Here is a 27409-nt window from a genome sequence, read left to right on the forward strand (position 1 = left end):
GTCCTCCTGACTTCAGGGCTGGCACTCTTTTTACTATGTCACCTCACTGCCCCTCCCCTTTTGGAAAATATTCCTTTTTTTTTTTAAGCAATCGGGGTTAAGTAACTTGCTCAAGGTTACACAGCCAGTTATCTCTGGGTGTGGTGCTGAGTATCTGAGCCTGGATTTGATCCAGGTCATCCCGACACTGGAGCCGGTGCTCTTACTAACTGAGCCACCTGGCCACCCCTAAGCAATTGGGGTTAAGTAACTTGCTCAAGATTACACGGCCAGGTGTTTCTGGGTGGGTGCTAAGTGTCTGAGCTGGGGATTCGATCTCCAGGTCTTCTCAACCCTGGAGCCAGTGCTCTTACTTGCTGTGCTACTTGGCTGCCCCAGGAAAATATTCTTAATAATTAAAATACATCAGATTCCTTAGTTTCTACTTTCTAATTATTTTGGGATATTCTGATTTATCTTTTTGTGTGTGTAGTAATTGGTCTAATCTCTGGCATTATTAAGGACTTTCACAATGACAATAAGGCAACAAGAATTAGTATGACAGTTGATAAGAGAAACTGTAATTAGATGATAATAAATAAGCTAATAAAGAGTAAATAAAAGAAGAAAATGCAGGACATCAGGATAAATTTTGCAAGGACATGAAGAATCAAATGTAATAGTGGGAAATAAAACAAGAAAAATCTCAAAGTAACTTATTACAGGATTATAGGTAGTAGCAGATATTTGACCAAGTTATAGTGTTGGTTCAGAAAATTAAAACAGATATTTTTTTTTTTGCTGAATACTTTAACCATTTATTAGCAGCTGTTAGTCATCTATTTCTTAGTCACCATTAAAGATTAGTTTATTCTATAATATAATATATGGGAAAGGAAATAACATCAATATGCTTTCTATGATTTGGAGAAGTATAACAAAAAGAATTAAAATGGTTCTGAACTCTCAATAATAAGAGAAATACTAAGAATTTTACATATCATCATTACAAGAAAGCTTTTACCAAGTATTTATTTATGAGCAGTACTCTGGGAGCTGTTATATGGAGTAAGTTATCCAAAGCTTTTTTTCAAACTTGTCATCTCATTAATTTTCATCATATCCCTAGAAAGTAGCTAGAGGACAAAATATTGCTTTCTTCCTTTTACATTTGGGAGAATGTGCTACACAAAAATGAAGCATCTTTCAAAAACCTAGTCAAGCTTTCATAAAATGTAGGTCAAAAACTATTCTTGTGGTCATTTTCATCCATTAGAAAAGGGCATCCATGATGAGAAAAAGGATGTTCATTGAAAATACTTAGATGAAATACATTGTAATAAAAGAAAATTTCTCTTAAGTAATTCATTTTTTATGTATCTGTGGTTTCTTCACTGTAAATAGTCTGTCTACATTCAGTTTATAGACTATTTTCTATAGTCACCAGATAGTTTTTAATCTCTATACAGGAAGATAAAATAACTTCATAATTAGAGTGGCCCACAAACAGAATGGGTTACTATGATAGGTTGTAGATTTCCTTTCAGTAGCAATCCTGTGGTGAGGACGTGGTGATTTTATAGAATGAAGTCTTCATCATGTGGATTTGGGCTCTGATAGATGGCCTCTGGGGTCCTATCCATCCTTAAGCTACTATCCTCATCTTTTCATTCCATGCTATTCTTATTTATATTTTCTGAAAATTTTTCAATGAAGATGAAAAAGGTCAAACTACTCATTGGGAAATTATTAAAACAACAAAAAAAGATATCTATTACACACAGTGGAGTTGATACAAGGTTACATACTAGAAAGAATATATAATTTAACATCAGAAGAAATGAATTCAAATCCTTTCTCTGCCACTTACTATCTGAGTGATCTTGGGAAGCTCACTTAATTATTTGGGCAGCTCTTTTTCAAATTAAAAAATATTTTATACTAAACACCAGAACACAAGTACCGAACAGAAAAAAAAAAACATCATAACATTAAATATTGGTATTTCACACCAAGAGAAGAAAAAAACAGCATGTTATGTGCATAGCAGAATATGAGAGAATTTAAAATTTGTAATGATAAGTTTTCATTTCAAGAAAGCCTGTATGGTGGGGCAGCTAGGTGGCGTAGTGAGTAAAGTACCGACCCTGGAGTCAGGAAGATCTGAGTTCAGTTCTGGCCTCAAACACTTAACACGCACACAAAAAACCTAGCTGTGTAACCTTGGGCAAGTTACTTAACCCCAACTGCCCTCGAAAAAAATAAAAAGATCCCTGTAAAAATGTTTAGGGGCAGCCAGGTGGCTCAGTGAGTAACAGCACTTGCTCCAGTGTCGGGATGACCTAGATCGAATCCTAGGCTCAGATACTTAGCACCAAACCCAGAAATAACTGGCTGTGTAACCTTGAGCAAGTTACTTAACCCCGATTTCTTTAAAAAAAAAAATTGGCAAAGTGTTTTGGGGCGGCCAGGTGGCTCAGCAAGTAAGAGCACTGGCTCCAGTGTCGGGATGACCTGGATCAAATCCGGGCTCAGATACTCAGCACCACACCCAGAAATAACTGGCCATGTAACCTTGAGCAAGTTACTTAACCCCAATTGCTAAAGCCTGTATGGTAAATACTACATGTTATGTTGAGAGTTATCCTTATTTTCTTTGCTTCCTTGTAAGTTTTCTATTTTTTTTTTACTCTTCTGTGCACTTATTATTTTGTGGTCCTCCCTCCCCCATCCTCCCAAAAGTTACAATTGAATGATGATATATTACTATGTAAATATAGCTCTATACACATATACATATAAACACATACATATTTAGATATATACTCTTCCTAACAAATTCTACTCCTAATCTTGTTTTTTACGATTTTACATCTCTCTTGTCTCCTATCCTTCCTGTCTCCTCTTCTTTAGTTCTATGCTCTACCTTGCCCTCACATTAATTAGCCTACTTCTCTCCATTCCCATAAATCTAAACACCCTTCTGTAGCCCTGTATAACCTACTCTCTCATCCTCTTCTCTTGAGATCCCTCCCTTGTCCTCTCCCCACCCTATCCCCTTACCATTTTATTTCTTCTGAATTTGGAAGACTTTAATACTCTTCTAAATATGTACATATTATTATCTTTAAATCCATTACCCATGAAAGTAGATTACCGGAACTACCAGCTTTCCTCCCCCTTCTAATGCCTCTGTATCAGTTCTTTCTCTTTTACCTCATTTGTATAAAATAATTAATCTTTTCAGCTGTTCCCAAATGGTTTTACTTTTTTTTTAAAAGCATTTGGGGTTAAGTAACTTGTTCAAGGTTACACGGACAGTTATTTTGTGTGGGTGCTAATTATCTGAGGCCGGAACTGATCCTGGGTCTTCCAACTCCAGGGGCGGCGCTCTTACTCACTGTGCCACCTGGCCGCCCCTACTTTTTAAAGTCATATCATACTCAGGTCTACCCTAAACTTTCTTAAAACTACGATTATTAATGACAATTTTAGACATATATACATTTTACATATATAAAAAGTAAACAGTCTGTCCTTATTGCATCCCTTATAATCAACCTTCGATTTGTACTTATGTTTCTCTTGGTTCTTGCACATCAAATTTTCTATTAAGTCTAGGTTTTTTTAACAAAGTTTTGAAAGTCTGACAGTTGATCTAATGTCCATTTTTTTCTATTCAAGATTATACTTAACTTTGCTGAGTATGATATTCAGTGGGAGCCCCAGTTCCTTTCCTCTTCAATATATAGTGTTCCAAGACTTGTGGTCCTTTAGTGCCTCCACTGCTAGGTCTTGTGTCATTCTAATTGTGGCACCATCTTATTTAAATCGATTTTTCTTGTTGCTTTTAATATTTTGTCCTTTAGCTAGGGTTTTCAGAATTTGACTTTAACAATCCTCTCAGTTTTCCTCATAGGATCTCTTTCAAGTGGTGTTTGATGGATTATTTCTATTTCTACTTTCTCCCCTTGTTTTAATGCTTGAAGACAATGTTATTTAATTATTTATTGTATTATTGTATAAATATTCTTTTTTTTTTTACCATAACTTTCAGGTAGTCTAATTACTCTTATGTTTTTTTTTTCTTGGTATGTTCTTGATATCAGTTCTTTTTCTTGTTTTATTCTCTTCTATTTTTTCATTCTTTTTATTTTGTTTAATTATTTCTTGATCTCTTACAACTTCACTGATTTTTGCCTTCCCCAATTCTAATTTTCAAGGTGTCATTTTCTTCCTTAAGAATCTAGTTGGCTGCAGTGAATAGAGCACCCACCTAGGAGTCAGGAGGATCTGAGTTCAAATATGACCTCAGGCACTTAGCACTTACTAGTCATGTGACCTTGGGCAAGACACTTAACACAAATTGCCTGCCTTCCCCCCTCAACAAAAAGCAACAACAATGACAAAAGACTCTGGATCTCCTTTTCTAATTTGTTGACTTTCTTTTCATTATCTTCTTGTTTATCTTGGAGTATTCTTATTTTTCTTTTTAGTTTTTATTCCATCTCTCTCATTTGATTTTTAAAAAAATTTTAAGTTCTATGAATTCTTTTTGGGTAGGAGATCATTTGACATTACTCTTTGGGGTATAAAAGTGTTTCTGTGCTTCAATGTCCTCCTCTGAATAGGAACTCTGGCCTTCTCTATTTCCATGATAACCTTCTATGGTTGGATTCTTTCTCCTTTACCTGTGCATTGTTTTATAGTAATAGCTTAATTTTTGTAATCACCTCTACTTCTGGGTTATGGCGGATGGTGCCTCTTGCCCAAAATCATTACTTTTCCCCTCTTGCCTGTAACTAAAGCCAAACCTCCAGCCTCTTAGAAGTGCCCACATTCAGGGGCATTTAGCCCCACTGCTTCTGCATTCACTAGGCATGTGCTGGTTCCATCTCAGCCCCTCTGCTCTTCACAGCACAGCTGGGTATGGTGTTCCTTGTCAGCAGAAGTTCCCTAGATCTTCCAGGTCTCAGATGCCCAACTGCCCTCACTATCCCCAGGGGCAAAAATTTAGGTGTCTGGGGCAGAGGCAGCCTCCTAAAGTAGCTAACCCCAGGGCTTGCTGCTTGTTTTTAAAGGGAATCCTAGCCTGGAGGTGTTCTTCATGGGGACCAAACATCCTGGGATTTTTCTTTTGATCTTCTCAAATTGACCCAGAAGACTCCTGTTGTGCTTCTATTCTTCTTTATTTCTAACTGCACTTTGTTGACCCTGAGGTTAGTTTTATCCTCCTTTATGGGGGAATGTCTTGAGAGCTTGAAATTTTCTGAACTCATCTACAATCTTCCCAGAATCCTCTTGGGCAGTTATTTCTTCAACTTTCCAGATGATTCTGTGGACCAGGTGATCTCAAAGGTCCCTTCTATTTCTGATTATATGACTGTAAATAGATCCCTGAAATATCATTTTTCAACTTATAGTTTACAAATCTCTACAAACCTAGCTAAGCTAACCATCAGAATCAGATATTCAGGCCTTTGCAAGGCCCATAATTTAAGCTTTTCCAACAGAGTAAAACCTGCCAGAGTGTATTCTCTGGCAGCTTTGCCTGCATAAAGTCAGTGTTATTTCTACGCCACAGTGAGATATTGGTATGTAAATATGAATTCACATGTGCCAGAAAGACAGAAGCCATGCAGTAATGGTCAGAGGAAAGAGAGATAAGTAGTGCTGATAGTGACTCACTGAGAAGCCCTTTGGGGATATCTATTTGTTAACCAAACTCCATGTTGGTTGTGACAATAGAAATTGACAGTGTCAATAGAAAGATCTTCTGTCATCCAAGCATGTATATCAGGATGTGAGAAAGAACTTCAAAAGACTTGGTGATTATGGTAATTTATATGGGGGAATTATACTAATAGAATGTTTTGTGATACATTATAAAGAATACTGACTTGATTCAGAGGATTCAGGTTCACATTCCAACTCTGATGCTATCTGATCTTGGGCAAATAAAAACCTTCCTAGACATCAGTTTCCTTATTTATTAAATTATGTTGGAGAGTGGTCTAGAATAATGGATTCTGAAGTTCCTTCAAGTTTTAAATGTTTGTCACTTTGATTCTTTCAAAGAAAGAAAATACACTCATTGATTACAACTATTTAAATGAAAACACCATAAAACAGTAACAAAGTTCATATTAAAAACGATGTAAGATTTTGGTTCTTCATTGAAAACTTATACAGAGTTTTCATTTTATTCAACAATGGGTAAATAGAAGCAGTGTACAAGTTGAATATATAATTAATTAAAATGGTCATCTCATTATCATGTGTACTTCTTCCAACAATGAAGACTACGATCCATCTATTTAATATAATCATGAAGAATGACTTGTCCCTGCTATTCTGCAAATCTTCTATAGAAAGCCTTCATCTGGATGCCTTGGAACATTAATACCAACTGAGCATGCATTTTTATCCCTTGCTTCTGCAGCAAGATTGTCCCCTTTCTTTTCCAATCACACTTTTTTCTGATGACATACTTCATGTTAAATTTATTGTTCAATTCTTTATTGCAATATATTACCATCAATTCAAACACAATCTATCCCTATGTTTTTGGGTGACCTGTTGCTTTAAGTTGTCATAAAATAGTGTTCCATAATTCATATCCATACAGCATTACTGAAAGACTATTTCTCCCTCTTTCTTTTTTATAATGAACCGTTTTCAGGGACAATCTTGGGGTCATCAAAAGAGTTTTGCAAATTTTTTGAGTCAATCTAGCTTGCTCTACACCTGCTGTTCAAGTCTAGTCCCAGCTGTTTGTTCATTTGTAGTGTTAATTCCGGATAAGTAGACTGGCAAATATACTCTTTGAGTTGTTTATTTGCTTCCATAGTGAAGTCTTGATGATAGGCATTATATATATATATATATATATATATATATATCTCCATAGGCACGATATTTATTTCATTAAATATTTCCAAATTACATTAAATTTTTAAAATCTTTTTTTTTGGAAATTTTCAGTTTCAAATTCTCTCTCTCCCTCCTGCCCATCTCCCAGCCATCAAAATGGAAAGCAATATGATATCAACTAAACATGTGAAGTAATGCAAACATATTTCTATATTAACTATGTTGTAAAAGAAAATGCACAGATGCATGCAAAATAAAATAAAGAAAGTAAAATCAAAAGTATGTTTCAGTCAGTGCTCAGAGCATTAGTTCTTTCTCTGGAGCTGTATTGCATTTTTAATCATGGGTCCTTTGGAATTTCCTTGGAACATTGCTTTAATCAGAATTGATGTCTTTCAAAGTTGATCATTTCTACAATATTACTGTTACTATGTTTCATGCTCTTCTGGTTCAGTTCATTTCCCTTTGTCAGTTTATGTAACAGTATTCCATCACACTCATATACCGCCACTTATCCATTATCTAATTAACAAGTATTTCATCATTTTCCAATTCTTTGTCACCAAAAACCAAAAACATATATATATATATATATATGTATGTATGTATGTATGTGTATATATATATATATATATATATATATATATATATATATATAGGTACAAATAAGTTCTGTTTTCTCCTCCCTCACCCCATCCCTGCTTTTTTTTTTTTTTATCTCTGGGCCACAAGCCTAGTGGTGTATTGCTGGGTCAAAGTTAATGCGCAGTTTTATAGCCCTTTGGGCATAATTCTGAATTGTTCTGCAGAGGGTTTGAGTCAGTTCACAACTCCACAACAATGTATTTCTGTGCCTATTATTCCACATCTCCTCCAGCATTTTTCATTTTTATTTTCTGTAACGTTAGTCAATCTGATAAATGTGAGGATGTATCTCTGAGTTGTTTAATTTATTTCTCTAATTGATAATGATTTAGAACATTTTTTTTCACATTACTATAGATAGCCTTGACCTCTTTCGCTGAAAATTTTCTAATCCTTCGACCATTTATCAACTGGGGAATGCCTCTTTTTTTATTGGCACAATTCCTTATATATTTGAAAAATGAAGTTTTGTCAGAAAAAGAAAACTTGTAAAATTTGTCCCCCAGTTTCCTGTTTCCCTTTTAATTTTGGCTCCATTCATTTTCTTTGTACAAAACCTTTTAAATTTCATATAATTAGAATTTTCCGTTATACTTCAATTGATTTACTCTATCTTTTATTTGGTCATAAACTTTTTCTCTTATCCATAGATCTGAAAGTTACAGTTTTCCATGTTCCCCTAATTTACTTATGATATCACTATTTATGTCTAAATTATTTATCTTTTTTAACCTTACCTTGTTTTACAATGTGAGACTTTGGTCTATGCCTAGTATCTTCCAAACTGCTTTTACTCTCCCATCAATTTTTGTCAGTTCATGTGATTTTATCCCCAAAGCTTAGATCTTTGAGTTTATCAAATACTAGATTAATATAACTTACTATTATGAATAGTGTGCCTAATCTATTCCACTGATATATCACTCTATTTCTTAGTCAATACTGGATTGTTTTGATGATTGCTTCTTTATGATATAATTTAAGATCTAATGTTGCTAAGATGCCTTCCTTCAGATTTTTTCATTTATACCTTTGATATTCTTGACCTTTTATTCTTCCAGATGAATTTTATTATTCTTTCTAGCTCTGTAAAATAATTCTGTGAAAGTCTGATTGGTATGGCATGGAAAAAGTAAATTAACAATTAGAATTGACATTTTTAAAAATATTGGCTTAACTACCCCATGAGCAATGAATATTTTTTTTTCCTGTTGATTAGTGGAAAAAGTATTTTGTGATTGTGTTCATACAGTCAATGGGTTTGTCTTGCCAGGTAGACTCCAACATAGTTTATATTGTCTGCAGTTATTTTAAAATGGAATACCTCTTTCTAACCCTTCCTCTTGGGTTTGTTTTAGTAGTTTATGGAAATGCTGATGATTAATATGGATTTATTTTGCATTCTGTCAATTTGCTAAATTTATTAATTGTTTCAGTAGATTTTGTTGATTGATAATAGAGATTCTTAATGACATCAAGCACTCTAGCCTCCCCAGGATGGTTCCTTGATATGCTTTTCTAAAGGAAAGCTACTCAAAATGGGTTAAAATCTTACTTAAATCAAACATTTATGTCATTTACTTAGTTCAGGTGAAAAAGTCAGCACGCTGAACTTCAGAAAACACAAACAGACAAAAACTACAGACAGAGAAAACAACACAGTTCAACAGACCAAAAGACAGGGCTTCTAGCTGTTTGCCCATCACACACCTACATAGATAGTTACCAGAGAGAGAAGCACTAACTTCTGGGTGTTCAAAGTTGGAGGGTTCACCATCTTCCCAGAGTCTCATCTTGTCAAATTACACAACTCTTCCCATTAGTGAATCCCAAAGTAAAACCTCACCTTAGGGCTTATATATGTAGCCTTCTCCAAGGTCAGAAGATATCACAATCTTTGTGACCCACTGCCTAATTACAAAGTAACAAAAGGTGTGGGCCCTGATGAAAAACAAGCTTCCCCTAAGAATGCTTCCCTTGTGCTCCAAGTGAGACCCATTAAGGGGCCAGGAAGATCTTCAAATTCCCTTACCATTATATTAATCCACTTTTCCCCCATTGTGGATAATTAACCTGAACTCCTTTTAGGAATTATCTCATAATCTCACTTAGGACACTCTGAAATGGTCTTAGACTTGACCCAATTGTACAATGTCCTCTGCCAATAGGCACATACAGAGGAGGTCACTCTCTTTAGAATCCTTCTTTGTGTTGGACTTTACACTTGATGTATACATGGTTGGTTAAAAGTTGTTGACAGTAGTTTTGCACTCTTGTATTCTAAACATTTTAGAAAACATTTCTGTACAATACAATCTGGGCACAGGAAAAATAAATAATGTGATTGAAAACAATAGTTACCTCAGTCATACAACCAAATGTGTTCAAAGGATTGTTGTTTAATAGACCAATTAAAAACAAAAACTGGGTAAATATTCAATATTTAATAAATATATATGGGAAAATTAGTTGGCAAGCTGGCATCAAAAGCATTTAGACCTATTTTATACCATGTACTCCAGTGAATTTCAGTTGGATGAAACATTAAACATAGAAGACCATTAAAAAGATGTAAAGAGATGGAAGAAATGAAATATGAATTCAAATTTTGAAAATGAGTTTACTTTTTTCAATTCAATGTATATAAAGATTATCAATGGCATGTAATGTATTATATTATGTAATAATCTAAAATATACATGCATATATACAAAATCTATAAAATAAAAGTAATTTTATTGAAAGGAAATAATAGTATAGGAAAATATTTATGGCACATTTCAGAGATAAAAACCCATTATTATATATGTGTATATATATATATATAATTTACACATGTATATGAATTTTAAAGAAGTTTATGACAAAAGATTTCTAAAGCAAATTATATGAAATTATTCCCCTTTCAAATCCAAGCAAACATAAAAACTGGAAACTAATAAATACTCAGAAATAGAACAATTGATAAATACACATAGTACATTAATGTAAGGTAACACTATCATGAAAGTAAGACTGTAAGAAATGGGTATAAGAAGAAATATAGAAAGATTATGTGAAAGTATCTAAGCTTAAAGAAGTTTATCCTTAATTGATTATATACTATGCTCATATGAAAAAGCGAATAAGACTGAATGAACAAATACTTCATGATAGAGTAGAGGAGGTGACAATTCATTTATAATATTTTATACACTGAAATGAATTACTTTAAATATAGTTACTAAATTTTATGCAATTACATTGATTTTTATTGTTTGTATTTAAACCTTAAAAGCAACAAAAGTCATTGAGTCATGAAGATTCTTATGACCAGTTTGTACATATAGATGATTAGTTATCATTATCACATTTTGGGGGATAACTATAAGGCCTGAATTTAAGCCTTTAGGATCCTTTACTTTTTCAGGTACCTTGAGAATGGATCTCTTAACATCTTCAAAATTGTGTTGCCTTCAGCACTGACCTCCTCTGTGTATACTTGGTCTAGTCCAAATTCTTTGTTGTCTTTAGTGCAATTTCTATTTCATATTTGTAGCACATCACTGATTTGGGGTTAGAGTCCAAATGTAGTAATTTCACTGTCACTAACAGAGAAAAGATACTGTTCAAAAATATTTTTGAGACCCTTTCTATATTCCTTCTGTTTCTTTTTCTCCTTCAGTTTCATTTGTAAATGCTTTTGTTATGATTTTTCTCACTTGGGACTTTGGGTAATCTTTATGTAAACACTTCCTCCCCCCCCACCCTTTCATTGCTTTATTTTTGTGAGGTTTCTGGGTAGTCTATGAGCCTTTTTATCTGTCATTTCTTACTCAAGAATCATTATCACATGCCCACTGGATTGAAATGACTGAAGAGTAATCTGCATGTTGCTTCTATTTAGGGAATTGATCTCATCATACATGTGACTCTGTGTGTGTGTGTGTGTGTATGATGGTTCCTAGTTGCAATTATTTTTCATTTTTTCATTTGGTTCCTTTTGGAAGTTCCTATGATAAGCATTGCAACATGAATTTGTCAAATGTCCTATGAAATGCTGTTTTTTTTTAACTTTTGGACAAATAAGATCATAGGTTCCCAGACCTAGAGAAAGATGATACATTAGAAATAATTTATCCCAATCCCCACAATTTACAATTTAGGGAACTGAGGCTCCATGATGCTAACTTATTATTTTCCACAGGTAACATAACTAGAAAGTATCAGAGGCACAATGTAAAGCAATATCTTTTTTATTAAAACTCTAGCAGCTTAACACTGTATATTACTGCCTGCATAACCTGGCAGATTAAAAACAATTCCTTAATTTATGTCTTTAATTTATGAGACACACTTCTATTTAACTGTAACTTAAGTTAATTGAAAAACTTCTGCCTTCTGGTTTCATTTAAAGTGGTAATGTTAAGGTAGATATGGTTCTTCAGTACAATGTCCACTAATGTGTTGGTTAAAATATCATTACTGACATATTAATAGCAACATTAATATTTAAAGATGATTTTAAAATTGTATGATTATTAGTAATCTGAAAAAGATTGATTGAATACATTTAAAGTCAAGCACAAGCAGCTCTCTTGAAGACTGCTGCTGTGAATCACTTTATAACTATGATTACATAGTATGGGGAACTCTCTATTCAACAACTAATGCAAAATATCACAGAAATCAAAGTACAACATTCACAGCAATATAACATGACAACTTATTACTAAAGTGGCCACATATTCTTAAACAAAAGATATCGTTCAGTAAGTCACAATGTGAATGAATCAATATCAACCCATCTAAAGTCTTCTTTTATCTTGATTGAAGACTGATTTTCAATCATCCTTAGCTCAGTCCTTAAGAAGCAATCATCCTTAATGAGTATAAAGTACAAATGTCTCCCACCCCTAGGTCACAGTAAGTCATAATCTCAACAGCCAGCACTAAGTACACAAGTAAAAGTTCTTTCATCTTCATTCAAGGTTGACTCCCAAAATTCATACTTCGTCTTCCATGCTCCCAGCTCTTGCCTGAAATTCCCCCAACTGTCACCAGGATTCACAGGTAGACAGCTCCTACCCCCTGGACCACATCCAGGTCCAGATCCATGTCCAGCTCCCAGTCCAGATTCCTGTCCAGCTCATGGTCCAGATTATCCTCCAGCTCCACACATTAAGCTTAGCAGAGTTACAGCAATATTCATACATTAATTATTATTTAAAACTGTTCAAAATGAAAAGGAAGAGGAAAGAAAGAACTCTGCCTATTTAGAGAGCTACTAGAAAGGGTAGCAACTGCAACATGAGAAGAGAAATAACAGGAGAGTTGCCCAGAACATCCTGAGACAAAATCAAAAAAGGTGCCAACGATAAAGCTTGTGGCTTTAAATAACTGTGTACATTGTCACAAATAATTGGTAAAAAAAAAAAAGGTGACTTAAACCTATAATAAAAGCATCCAGATTCAAGAACATATTTATCATTAAGTTTAAGTGGGATAGGAATGATGAATCTACAAAGGATTTGCTCCATTCCAACATTTGAGAAAAGATAAATGGGTGGTGGAGGAGGTCAAGTTAGTATTGTATGTTAAGATGAAATATTTATATGAGGATGGGTAACTAATATAATAGTAAAAAGAAAGAAATTCAGAGAGGGGAGGTTTAGAAAAGATGATGCTAAATTTCGTTTTGGTCAAGGTGCCTTTGGAGGGTCTTGTCGATATTTGGGTAGATTTTTCGTTGTAAAGTAAGGAAATTTGATCCTAAGGTCCATAGAGGAGATCCATACTAAGATTTTTGAACCATCTCCAAATAAATGGTAGTTGAGACCATAGGAGTCTATGAGATCTTCAAATAAGAAGACAATGTAAAAATAAGTAGACATTATGGAAGTTGGAAAGTTCAGTGTCTCAGGGAAGACTTTCACTTGTTCAGTAAGGACAATAAAGATGATACATGAAAGGTTTTGAGAAGGAAAAGGAGACTAATAGCATCATAGATTTAGTGCTAGAAGGAATTTTCGGGGTCATCATACAACTCCTCTTCTGACAGATGCTGAGGGTCAGGAAAAATTATTGTCAGAATCTCAGCAAATGGTAACAATCAAATTTAAAGTAGAGGGAGTTATTGTCATGAGTCTGTGGGGTTCATTCTGTACCTGTCATACTCCTTTCTTTTCTCTTGAATTCAACAACTCAATAAATATTTCTTAAGCATTCACTATGTGTGAGACACTGTGATATGTGTAGGGGACAAGGGGGAAATGGGGTCTTACTACTCTGATTTTATATGATTTATCTGAGTGACCCGAGGTGGCCTTCCTTTTTCTTCACTGCCAATACATCTATAGCTCCTTCAAAAATACTCTGATCAATTAAAAGATACTCTTTTTTATTAGTCCCATCATTTATCTATCATTCACTTCCTTGCATATCCTAAGCTCTTATTGATTCAATTTCCATTATAATATTTTAGTAAATATATTTGCTTTGCACCTACCAGCAAGTTTCTCTCTTTTTCCTAGTTTATATTTTAGCACTTCATTGATTATTTTGTGGGGTTTTTGTTTTTGGTTTTATTTTAATTTATGGAATAAAATAAGTGTTTCCACAGCATAATATAACAAAAAATATTGCACATGAAACTGCAAATCTATTATGTACATCTCACTCTTCCTTTTAAATACATAACAGAGTTATGTAAATTTTCTTCTTTTTTTATTTCCTCCAATTCTAGAGAAGGCTGCCGCTAGAGACAAGTATACTTATACACACATATGTGTGTATACATGTATATACATATATATATATATATACACATACAAACATGCATGGTAAATAATTTTATATATGCGTCTATTTTGCAGTCTTTGTCTCCCTTCATATGTTCTTTGTAGTTAATTTGGGTATTTATAATAGTCAAAACAACTTATTCACTCAAAGTTGTTCCTAAAACAATATTACTCTTACACTACATAATGTTCCTTGGTTCTGCTCATTTCTGTCTTCATTCATTACTTTGTACACAGTAGGCATCCATGATCTTTTTGGCTGCCTGTGTATCTTTTAGTAGACAGCTGGCAAGCAGCCTGTTCTACCCTGTCTCTCTATATCCACACCAACAGGGCTTTGTGCAGAAAAGCTTTACAAATATTTCTCTCCTCTGGATCCTCTTGATAACTAATCTCGGCAGTACTACTCAACCTCAAGATGTCTTGTCAAACCATACTGTGCCATGCTTGTGTATCACTCTAAGTAGATGCCTGAATTTTATACCCATCATATGTCTGTGCCTCTCTCATTATAATCCTTCTAATGGAAATTAGTGCCTTCCAAACATTCAGATCTTTAAAAAAATTTGCATCCATGATGAGATTATCAGGGGTGGAAACACACACACACACACCACTTTAATTGTAAAGGAAGTGTGTATATGTGTGTATGCATAAACATGTATGCATAGACTTCAGTTTTGAAAAAAATAAATACTCAATTGAAAATGAGAATGAAAGCTGGTAAATTGAAATAATACTGTGCAACAAAACAATGTTTAAAAAATCAGATGATTTTTAAGATGATGTATGCCTAATTTTAAAAGCATATTTTTGTTCATAATGACTTGAAAAATGCAAGCAGACAATTTTTTTCTGATTATATTTATATAATTTAAAATATATGTGAACTACAAGCCTTTGAAATATACACACCTCCATTAGGTATTCAAAGACCTTCACAGTCTATATGTAACCTACCGTTTAAGATTTGTTTGCCAATACTTCCCTCTACTCACTCCTAGTTGCAGCCAAACTGTCTTGTCTGATGTTTGTCTCCATACCATCTTTGATTTTCATGCCTTTGTAAGGTTGTTTCTCATTCCTGTGTTATGTCTCTGCCTGTTTGAATTTCTATTTTCCTTCAAATCTCAGCCAAAGTGTTGCCTTCATCCTTAATATTTTCCAAGATCTATCTAGAATTTACATCCTCCAATTACAGAAATTACTGTGTATTTATTGTTTTTGTGTGTTTATTAAAAGATTTTCGTATGTATATATGTGTGTATATACCCACATAAAATTCTGTGACAGACAGCATAATGTGGTTTATAGGGACTTGAAACTGGACTCAGGAAGCCTTAGATTCAGATTCTGCCCTTTATGTATACTGACAAGTCACTTAACTTCTCACTTTCCTAGGCATCTCTCTAAAACTGTAAGTTGCAAACATGATGCTATTTTGCACTGATACATGGATGAAATGCCAGGGCTTATCCAATTCATACTATATTGCATATACTGTTATGTATCATTTCCCCTGATAGAATATAAACCCCTTATGGAAAGAATTATTTTCTTATTGCCTTCGTATCACCTACACCTAGCAAAGTGTCTGGTAAATGTACATTTACAAATGTATATTGCTTTAGTGACAAAGTGCTATTTTAATGAGGTTTAGAGGTATATTTCTATTGCTCCTGATTTTTGCTATTACTTTTCTTCTATTTAGGAACAGTATTATATATTTCTATTTTTTCCAATTCTTATTTTCTTAGAGTTTTGGTTCAAACCCTTTATCCTAATGCCTCTAAAATAAAACAAGCAGTAGAGTATGATATTGTGGAAACAGCAGTGAATGTGAAGCCAGAGGAGATAGATTCCCATTCTAAGTCTTCTATGAAACCTTTGGCAAGTCATTTGACCTATATGAGTTTTAATTTCTACATCTCTGAAATTAGAAGGTTGAACTAGATAATATTTAGGATCCCTTCCAGCTCTAAATCTATGATGTTATAATTCTTTTTAGATGTGACTCTGGGTAGGTCATTTAACCTCTTAGCCTCAGTTTTCTCACCTGTAAAAATAAGGCTAATAATAGCTATTACTTCACAGGGCTTTTGTGAGGCTCATATGAGATCATATATTCAAAGCAATTTACAATCCATAAAGAACTATTTGCATATTCTTTTGGTCATATTTTTTGAGGACATGACAGTCAGATTGGCAATTGTTGCTACAATGTTTGGGAATTTTCCCCTCTTTCAGATTCCCTGAGAATACTTTCCAATAATTTCCCCTAATGCTTTCCAAATTGTTATACCCTCCAATACAGGCTTCTTTTTTTTCAGTGTATGAGTGATTTAGTTCATATTTTCTTAGTATCTTTGTTTTCTTTAATTGAATTTATACTCTCTCATATAGTGATCTATAATTTTAGAATCCAGATGTTATAATTCCCCTGTAATTAATGGAAAATGAGAGTTTGTTACAAATATCTTCACAGATATTTCCATTTGTTTGTATTTTGATTTTATTCATTAAATGTGCTTCAATTGACTTTATTCATTTGGATGTCATATAAAGCATCATTTAAACCTTTTCCCTACCATTTTCTATTTTATGAGGTGATGTTGCTTATGATCTTCTCCATTATATAACTTAAAAATCTTGCTAATGATTTGGAACACAAAGATAATATATCCCCTTGATGAATATTGTATCTGTATTTGATTAGGAGATTTTTCTGATCAGAAGTTTTTCTGGCTAAGAAATTTCATGAGTTCTTTTGTTTTCTTTGTTGTGGTGCTTGTTTTACATCATTTAAACTTGGGGATTGTTATTAATAGTCAATATTTATGTTTAGTTACATGTTTCCCATTTGTTATATGTTGGTGACTATATAAAGACAAATAATTCAGAAATGATTCTCAAATCAGTAATTAGTTATTTCCTGTGAGTTGAGACAAACAATTTAATTTAATATTACATTACTGTTTAATGTAATTTACCTGAACTTTGGAATTTTTTAAAAGAAAGTATTCATCATATTTAGTAATGATACTTTTATAGTGTGTATGCCTTTGTTCTCTGTTTTTTCTTTGAACGCTATTTTTCAAACTATTTTTAGCTTCCCTTCTCTTGACCTGTTTTGAAGTTACCCACAATTAAAATCCATGCTGATTTAATATGAAGAATTTTTAAAAATAATGCATAAAAATAATCACCTTAACATATTTTCCAATTATTTTCATGATAGTCTTCTTCTTCTTGCTTATTTTGCATACTGAAATATGAGATGAACAAATATTGCAGAAATTATTGCTTTGATATGTATGAGAAAAACTGACTCTTTTACTTCTATAAAGAAATTAATAAGACAAATATTGCTTTTAAAGTATTGCTGATTAATTTATTGATAAAATGCATATTAATTCTGAAATGTTATTGGATCTGTAGTAATACCTTGTTATTATGTATCATTATTATTCCTGATATCATTGGTTTAACCAAATATGTTCATTTACCCCTCAATTTACTCCATACTTAACCAAATCTATACACTTCCATGAACAGTAGAAAAGATGAATGTGGAAGTTATCATTTTTTTTCCTCTACAGAATTTGGGAAATTAGACAACACTTTCAGTGGCTCTGAGCATTTTAAACTCCAGTATGTTTGACTGGAAAGTAAATTGAGTCATTTATATATCAAGACCAAGGGATAATGCATAGATAGTCCCAGTGCTTCAGTGGTATCATTACTATGATTTGAGAAATACCATCAACCCGGGTGGCCTACAGAGGTTTTATGGGAGACTATGACAAGAGTCAAAAAGGATGAAAAGACATTAAGGATTTGCAAAGTATATTATATAAAGAGTATCTATGAGATCCAAGATCCTTTAAAATGTCTTAAGTCTAACAGTTAGATCTACTGAATGAACCTCTTTAGGTTCAATCTCATTTTTTTTAAACCCAAGAGCTCTCTGTACTATTATAGTGTCACAATTACTCATGGCATAAATATGCAATGTTATGATGTGGATAATATTTTCTGGAAAAGAAAATATATTCTCTTCACTGAAGCATGCAGAAAAAGATGCATGTGACCATAGCTTATTATAAATTATCACTCTGAACAGGCTAGTGTTCAAAGGTTTTCTAAAGGAGGGACAGCAAAAGAATGATGTAAATCTATACCAAGTCAACAAACCATCCCTATGTATAGATCAAGCTATTTTGAAGTGATCTAACTGTGAAAGTTCATTAAGATTCTAAAATATCTGGAAGCATTATCTTAGAATATAAGGGATAAAGGATTCTCTGTTAAAAAAAAGAAAGGAATTCACAGAATAACACTGCATCAAAAGGAAGAGTGAATAGCACCACTTTAAGGAGTAAATTGTCAGTACCATCACCCCATTGTTAGCAGTCTTGTAGTCTTTGTATCAGCCCTTATAACTAGACTGCTGGAAAACATTTATCATGTAAAGTCTTTGTTATTTAGACATAAAACTAAGTTCCCTTTGGTTCATGGAGATAGTGCAGACTTGTACCATTTTGGATAATTAAGACAGAAGCTCTTTATTTCTGCCTGCCTTCCACTGTATTATCTATTCAGACCACCATAGGGCATGACTTAAGGCAATTGAAATGAAACAGGAAGGGAATTAGGGAAGTAAGAGTTTAGTGGTACTTAGTTAATTCCCAAAATACTTTTAAAGAAGTTCATTGTTTCTCTATTTGTGTTGTTTAATTAGCCAGTATACCTCCCCAACCAATATGATTTTTTCTGCCAGGCTTGAATAGACTTTTCAACTGCCAGGGATTATATCAACCTTCATTATCACACATACTTGATGAATCAGGAGAGAAAAGTTAAGTCAGTTCTCCATTTATCTGAAGGATAGTTTGCATAATACTTTAAGGATGTTAATATTTTACATTATATTATCTCATTTGATGACTACTATCTTTGAGGTAGGCATTATGATAATTATTTTTCTAATTTTGAAGAAGAGTAAACAGAGGTTCAGAGAGGCCACTAGATAATGGGGCCATAGAATGAGAGTCAGAAGGGGCATAGATGTCATTTCCATTCTCTTCTTCTTACAGATTAAGAAAATGAAGCCCAGATAGGTAAGATGGGAAGTTAGTGGCAGAGCCAAGATTGAAACCCAAGTTGGGAGAGTTCAAATCCAAGTGAAGTAACTTACCTTTGATCTTGCAGCTGGTAAATGTCAGAGGATAGATCAGAGGAAACCAGGTCTTCTGCAATCTGAGTCCAATATTCAATCCATTATCATAAAATATTACAACATCAATTTTTTCAGACTGGCCCCCAAAAGGGATATGTTTATGGTAACTGAATATCAAAATGTTCTCCACCTAAAAACAAACTGAAAGAATTTTCGAAGAAAAGTGTGGGAGGTGGGGTAAGAAGGTTTGTAGTGCGGGTAGAGCAAAGTCAAAGAGGAATGTCATTAACTAATTTAGAAGACACTCTTCTTGGATTTTCTTTTCACATGTAAAATATGCTTTCTTCTTATTAAAATATTAGACAATTATTTTTAATAAAAAAACATTTATTACTCCCTTCTTAAATGAAACTCTATTCAAAAGAACATTCTCAGTTTCCCACATTGACTTAGTGGGTTAGGAATTTTTTTTTAATTTTTTACATATGATTTCACTTCTATTAAGACAACTTTAGTGGATTTGAAGTATGTGCTATAATTAAGTGGGCTCCAGTTTAAATTGAACATTGCATATAGTTAGATCTACTAAATGTTTAGCATTTTCAAGTAATGATATTAACTATTATTTTTTCTCCCAGGTATGCCTTCATTTCTAATTAGTTATTTCTTCTTTCTGGCCAAAAATCCCAAATTATTCAACTTTATACTTAATCCACTCATAGTCATTTATTGAACACTCTACCCCAATTATTAGAAAGTCAATATTTTCTCTACAACTGTACCTATTATGTTACTGATGCATCCGGTTAAGCCATTCTTGTTTAATACATTTTTATCATTGCTATTCTTTATTTTTGTTAAATTCAAGCATTATATAAGTTTTTTTAAAGACATATAAAGAATGAAGCAAGAACTCTATTGATCTACCTTTTTCCTCACAAAAATTAATAATGGCTCCAAGCAAAATGACTTCAAAGTGATCCATTGATTTGAGAGCAATTTAAACACTAGGCAGAAAAAAATGTCCATAATATCTACACTAAGTGCTGACTATCAAAGCCAATATATTACAGAGGGATTATAGAAATCATTGTTGGATAATGGCTACCTAGAATTTTTGGATTCAGAGAAAGATACCTTGCATCATAGCTAGTAGAATGGTTTTGGATGTATTTGTTCCTTAGAATGAGGGTGATAGTAGTGTTCGTGATGGTGGCTCAATATAACATAATAAGGAGATTTTCAGGGGAAAGAAGTCAAAATTCTCTTAATTGTTTTTGGCTCTTTCAGCATCTTGAAACAAGGATAGTAAGTCAAAATCTTTTGATAAAAACAACCTGAACACAAGTGACAGGTGATATGAGTGGGAAAAGGAATAGTCTACAGTGACTTAAAGCAATTAAAATAGAAATATATGTCTCATTTATATTTCTTCCAGGTGTTAATTTTTTTTAAAATCTCCCACAAGTAGTTCAATTACAGAATAAAGCTAAATAAAAAATGTTCTTGTTAGTATGCTTTGTAATAAAGTAGAGCTAATGAACACTGTTCTCCCAGCTATGAACATAGATGAAACAGCAAACACGGTCCAGCTTCCTGTAAGATATTTAAACTTTGGGAGTCAGCAAGAGAGATGAAGGATCAATTAATTAAAGGTAAAATAAACTTCCATTTGATAAAGACCTTATTTCATTTTTGAAACAAAGGAAGCACATTATTTATGTATTTTATATTGGGAGAAATTCTACTTTACATGATAATAACAGGTGACAATTTAAAAAACACTTTAAGATTTGCCATGTCATTTTACATACACTTTATATACCACTTTACATATACCTTTCCATTCGTTTCATAGGAGACATTCCAATAGTGAAGATAGAAAAAGCATCCGGGCATTGAATGACTTTTTCATGACAATGCGGCCAGTGCCAGAGGCAGGATTTAAACATAGGTCCCTTCGAATTTCAAATCTATCATACTTTTCACTATGCTTTGCTCCTAATATGATGTCAGGTATTTGATGGTAGGCTAACACCAAATATGTTTTAGGTCTTTCTGTGACTTTGACTGTGTAGGACCCAAAATATAAGATAACTTTGCCTCTGAGGGAAATGTAACAGCAACAAGAACACAAAAATTGTTCTTAAGATTATTCATTTTTTTTCTTAGGGTCATGATGCTGAAGTAAAAAAAGCAGCTGAGGTCTCCAAACATTCTCCTCCAAACAACTTTAAATTAATATATTGAAGAGAGAGCCAAGAATATGCCAGAGTGAGACATTTTTCCAGCATAAGACAATTTAGGAGATTAGAAGGAGAGGTTTGTGACTTTCAGGTGAAGACTGGTCAGTAGCCCACATAGTAGCACCACCATCTGTGGGCCTTGGCATTGGCAACAGCAGTACTAGTACCAACATTTGGAGCTCTTAAAATGGAGATTATGGTAAGAGGATTAGGCAACCTATGAGAAAAAGACTACAGGGGACCCTGATCTAACACTGAACAAAAGATGCTTTTAGATCACTTCATTGCCTACACACTTTTCTGTGTCAGATTTACAAAGTGAAGAGTATTGCTTGTAGTCATAAGGAAACAGGGGCCCCAAAGAGCGGTATCACTTTTGGTCATAAGGAAACAGGGACCCTGAGGAGAAATATAACTTCCAGTCCAAGGGAACAGTGACCATACTCCTTCCTAGATCACACCACCTTGAAAGCACTAAAAATGTCCAAATCCCTAAAATTCGCTTTGAAAACATCACTGCAAAAAAGCTTGAAGCTTGGGATAGTACCTTCTCAACATCCACCCTTGGCAACATAACCCAATTTTATCATAAAATTAGGTTAATAAATAAGAGGAAAAATGAGAAAACAATAAAAAATTAACATAGTCATAAAAAGGTGCCAAGCAATAACAAAACACAAACTTGGGAGAAAGCAACTATGTGAAAACAGCTAGATGCCAAGCCCTAATGGAAAAAAATGAAGGTGACACAAGTTCAACAAAAATTCCTGAAGACATTTAAAAAAAAGTTTTAAAAAATCAAATTAGAGTGGTAGATGAAAAATTGGGCAAAGAATTGAGGCTGATGTAAAAATATATGAAAAAACCCTAATTAACAGTTTGGCAAAAGTTGCACAAAAATGCTGAATAAAATAGCCCCTAAAATGGTCAAATAGAAAAAAGAGGTACAAAAGGTCATTGAAGAAAATTATTCCTTAAATATTAAGACTGAACAAGTGAAAGTTGATGACTCCAAGGAACATCAAGAAACAAAACAAAATCAAACTTATTCTTTAAAATAGGACAAAGTGTGAGAAATCTCATTAAAAAAACAGATTTGGAAAATTGATTGAGAAGATATGATTTTTAGACTGCCTGAAAACTTTGAGTCCAGACATCATATTTCAAGAAATTGTAAAGGAAAAAGCTCTGATGTCTTAGGAGGGAAGGAGGGAGGGAAGCTCCTAGCTACCTACTAAAAGATATTCCCAAAGGAAAACTCCAGGAATTTTGTAGTTATATTCCAGAACTTCTAGGGCTAAAAAAATATACTTCAAGCAGGCAGAAATAAATCATTTGAATACTATAGAACCACTATCAGAATCACCTAGGATTTAGCAGGTACCATTTCAATGGAACAAAAAGGGGATGGAATATTTATTCTAAAAGGGAAAAGAGCTAAGATTATAACCAAGAATTTTCTACTCAACAAAAAATGAGAATAATTCATGAGAGAAAATCAAGATTTTTTTAATGAAATAAAGAACTTTCAAGAATTTTGGAAAAAAGACCAGAGCTAAATAGAAAATTTGACTTTCAAATGCAAAATTGAAGAGAGGCATAAAAAACAAGAGAAACATGAAAGAAAAAAAAGTCAGTAAGATTAAACTGTTCATATTCCTACGTGCAATGATACATGTAGCTCCTAAGAATGTTATCATTATCAGGGCTATTAGAAGGATTCTACATAAAGAGAAGACACGGAAATGACTCAATTTATTTAGAATAACCCCAGAAAAGGGGAGGCAGAACAAAGATGGCACAGTGGAAGTGGAAATTGCATGAGTTCCAACACCAACCACCTCCAATACCTGTAAAATATGACTCTAAACAAAATTTAGAGCTACAGAACCCACAAAGTGACAGAGATAAACAAATCTGCTGAAGGCAGCCTGGCATGCTGACAGGAAGGGTCTCTCACATCAAGCTGGGAGCCTAGCTTAGTCCCATGTGAGCCATGCAGTCCTAGCCCTGGGGCAGACCCAATCAGTGGCCCAGATAGGCCACAGCAGACCTTAGGAGAGTGAATCACCACAGCTGTGGTGTTTTCCAGACTTGTCAACCCATATACCAAAGAGAAAGGAAAAGGTCAGTGGGGAACCCTGTTGGAACTGGGTGATAGAGAGGGCAGACCAGTGCTGGCCCCAAGGGTGAGAGGTAGCAGAGGCATGGCAGCAGCAGCTGCTGCTGCCTGTCTGCCTCTGGAGGGCTTGGCCTTCAGATTGTAGGGGACAAAGCTACCATTCAGAGGGTAGTCGCTCTTACTTTGAACTGCTTGGATCTGGGTCACTGTCTTGGGAGGTAGTCCTGGGGTGAGAAATGCCAGTGTTCTAGAGCTTGTAGGGGATATAGAAAGGTTGTCCTCCTCAGACCTCTGACAACATTTGGGAAAACCACAGCAAATTAGGAAAAAGCTCTCTCCACTCTGGAAGCAGAGTTCTACTGTGGCAAAGAGCTCAAAAGTCAAGTAATTGAATGGCAACATGAGCAAGGAGAGGAAGCACAAACAGACCATAGAATCATATTTTAGGGACAAAATTGATCAAAGCATGGAATGGGAGGAAGACAACAAAATCAGAACTCCTGCATCAAAAGCTTCCAAGAAAAATATGAATTGTTTACTGGCCATGGAGGAACTTAAGAAGGATTTTGAAAATCAAGTAAGAGAAGTGGAGAAAAAATTGGGAGGAAAAATGAGATTGATGCAGAAAAATCATGTAAAGTGAGTCAAAAGCCTGCTAAAGGAGACCCAAAAATACTGAAGAAAATAACACCTTAAAAATAAAATAACCCAAATGGTAAAGAGGCCCAAAAAGCTAATGAGGAGAAAAATGCCTTAAAAAGCTAAATTTGACAGATGGAAAAGGAATTTCAAAAACTCACTGAAGAGAATAATTCCTTCAAAATTAGAATGGAGAAAATGGAAGCTAATTACTTTATGAGAAATCAAGATACTATAAAACAGATCAAAACAAATAAAAAAAATAGAATGAAATGTGAAATATCTCATTGGAAAACTACTGACCTGCAAAAATAGATCCAGGAGAGATAATTTAAAAATTACTGGACTACATAAAAGTAGTCCAAAAAAAGAGCCTAGAAAATATTCTTCAAAAAATTCACAAGGAGGGGGCTGCTAGGTGGTGCAGTGAATAGAGCACTGGCCCTGGAGTCAGGAGGATCTGAGTTCAAATATGGTCTCAGACACAACACAAAAAACTAGCCATATGACCTTGGGCAAGTTATTTAACCCCAAATGCCCCTCCAAAAAAGCAAAAAAAAATTCTCAAGGAAAATTTCCCTGATATACTAGAACCAGAGAGCAAAAGATAAATTGAAAGAATTCACTGTTTGCCTCTTGAAAAATATCCCAGAAAGAAAACTCCTAGGAATATCATAGCCAGACTTGAGGGCTCTCAGTTCAAGAACAAAATATAACAAGCTGTCAGGAAGAAACAAGTTGAGTTGCAGAAACAATCAGGATAACACAAGATCTAGCAGCTTTTACATTACGGGATTGAAGGGCTTGGAATATGATATTCCAGAGGTCAAAGGAGCTAGAATTAAAAACAAGAATTACCTACCCAGCAAAACTCAGTATAATGCTTCAGGGGAAAATATGGTCATTCAGTGAAATAGAGGACTTTCTTTTTTTTCTTTCTTTTTTTTTTTTTTAAGCTTTCAGTGTTAAGTAACTTGCTCAAGGTTACATGGCCAGTTATTATTATTTTTGTGTGGGTGCTGAGTTTTGGAGGCCAGAACTGAGCCCAGATCTCCCAACACTGGGGCTGGTGCTCTTACTCACTGCACCACCTGGATGCCCCTAAGCAATTGGGGTTAAGTAACTGGCTTAAGGTTACACAGCCAGTTCTTTTGTGTGGGTGTTAAGTATCTGAGCCCAGAACTGAACCCAGGTCTCCCGACTCTGGGGCTGGTGCTCTTACTCATTGCACCACCTGGCCACCCCAAAATAGAGGACTTTCAAGCATTTTTGATGAAAAAACAAAGCTGAACAGAGAATTTAACTTTCAAATACAAGAAGCAAGAGAAGCATCAGAAGGTAAGCAGGAAAAAAAATCATAAGAAACTTATTAACATTGAACTATTTACATTCCTACATGGAAAAATGATAATCGTAACTCATGAGACTTTTCTCAGTATAAGGATAGTTGAATATAAAGTAGGGTGTATTTGTGTATAAATACATATGTGAGTGTCTCTATATATGTTTACATATATACATAGAGGGCACAGGATCAGTTGAATATGAAGGGATGATATCTAAAAAATAAAATTAAGAGGTGAGAGAGGAATATAATGAGAGAAAGACAAAGGGAAAGATACAATAAAATAAATTATATCATATAAAAGAGGCAAAAGAAAACTATTACATTGGAGGAACAAGAAGGTGAAAGGGAAAGGGTCAACCTTACTTTCATTGAAGTTGGCTTAAGGAGGAAATAGTATACACACTCAATTGGGTATCTTACCCTACAGGAAAGTATGGGGGAAGGGGATAAGAGGGGAGATGATAGAAGGGAGGGCAGTGTGAAGAAGAAGGTAGTTAGAAGCATACACTTTTGAAAAGGAACAGGGTCAAAGTAGAAAATTGAATTAGTGGGGGGCAGGATAAGATGGAGGGAAACACAGTTAGTCTTTCACACTATATCTACTATGGATATGTTTTGTGTAACTACACATGTACAACCTATATTGAATTGCTTATTTGCCCAATGGGGGTGGGTGAGGAGGGAAGAAGGGAAAGAATCTAGAAATCAAAGTTTTAAAAACACATGTTAAAAATGTTTCTTTTAATGCAATTGGGAAATAAGACATAGAGGCGTTGGGATATAGAAATCCATCTTGGCCTACTAGAAAGTTAGAGGGGGTATGGGAATGGATATAAGAGAGAACAGATTGGGGGAAGCAGTATTCACTAGGCTTGCTATTTTGGGGTGGGGGAAAGATGGGGAGAAAATTTGTAACTCAAAATCTTATGGAAATGAATGTTGAAAATTAAAATAAACAAATAACAAAAGAAAAAAATGATAACAAAAAAATAACCTCAGAAATTAATGGATGGATCGTAAAGAGGGATGCAGATGGAGAAGGGGTGAGGGAGAGGATGAATGGGGAAAATTATTTTACATAAAAGAACAACTCAAGGAAGAGCTTTAAAGCAGAAGGAAAAAAAGGGAAGGAGTTAGGCAGAATTTGAACCTTAGTCTCATGTGAATTGGTTCAAAGAAGGGAGAATATAAATGTACATTCAACTGAGAATTGAAATCTATCTTGCCTAACAGGAAATAGGATAGAAAGAAAATAAGAGCATGAGAAGGTGTGATAAAAGGGAGGGCAGATTAAGGAAGGCTGCCATGGTCAGAAGCAGAATAGATTATTGAGTAAGAACAGGGTAATAAAAATTGATAGAATGAAACAATATGAAAAGGAATGTACAGTTAATAATTTTAACTGTGAACATGAATGAGTTAAACTCACCCAAAAAATGGAAGTGGATACTAGACTGGATCAGAAACCAGAATTCAACAATATGCTTTTTATAAGAAACACCCCTGAAACAGAGAGACACAAGTAGTATCAAAATAAGGGTCTAGAGCAGAATCTGATATGCTTCATCAGAAGAGAAATAAAGAAAGGTATAGCAATAA

Source organism: Petaurus breviceps, unplaced genomic scaffold, assembly GCF_028583685.1.
Source record: "Petaurus breviceps papuanus isolate PSGF00001 unplaced genomic scaffold, PetGlider_PUasm1.0 38, whole genome shotgun sequence".
NCBI classification, from domain to species: domain Eukaryota; kingdom Metazoa; phylum Chordata; class Mammalia; order Diprotodontia; family Petauridae; genus Petaurus; species Petaurus breviceps.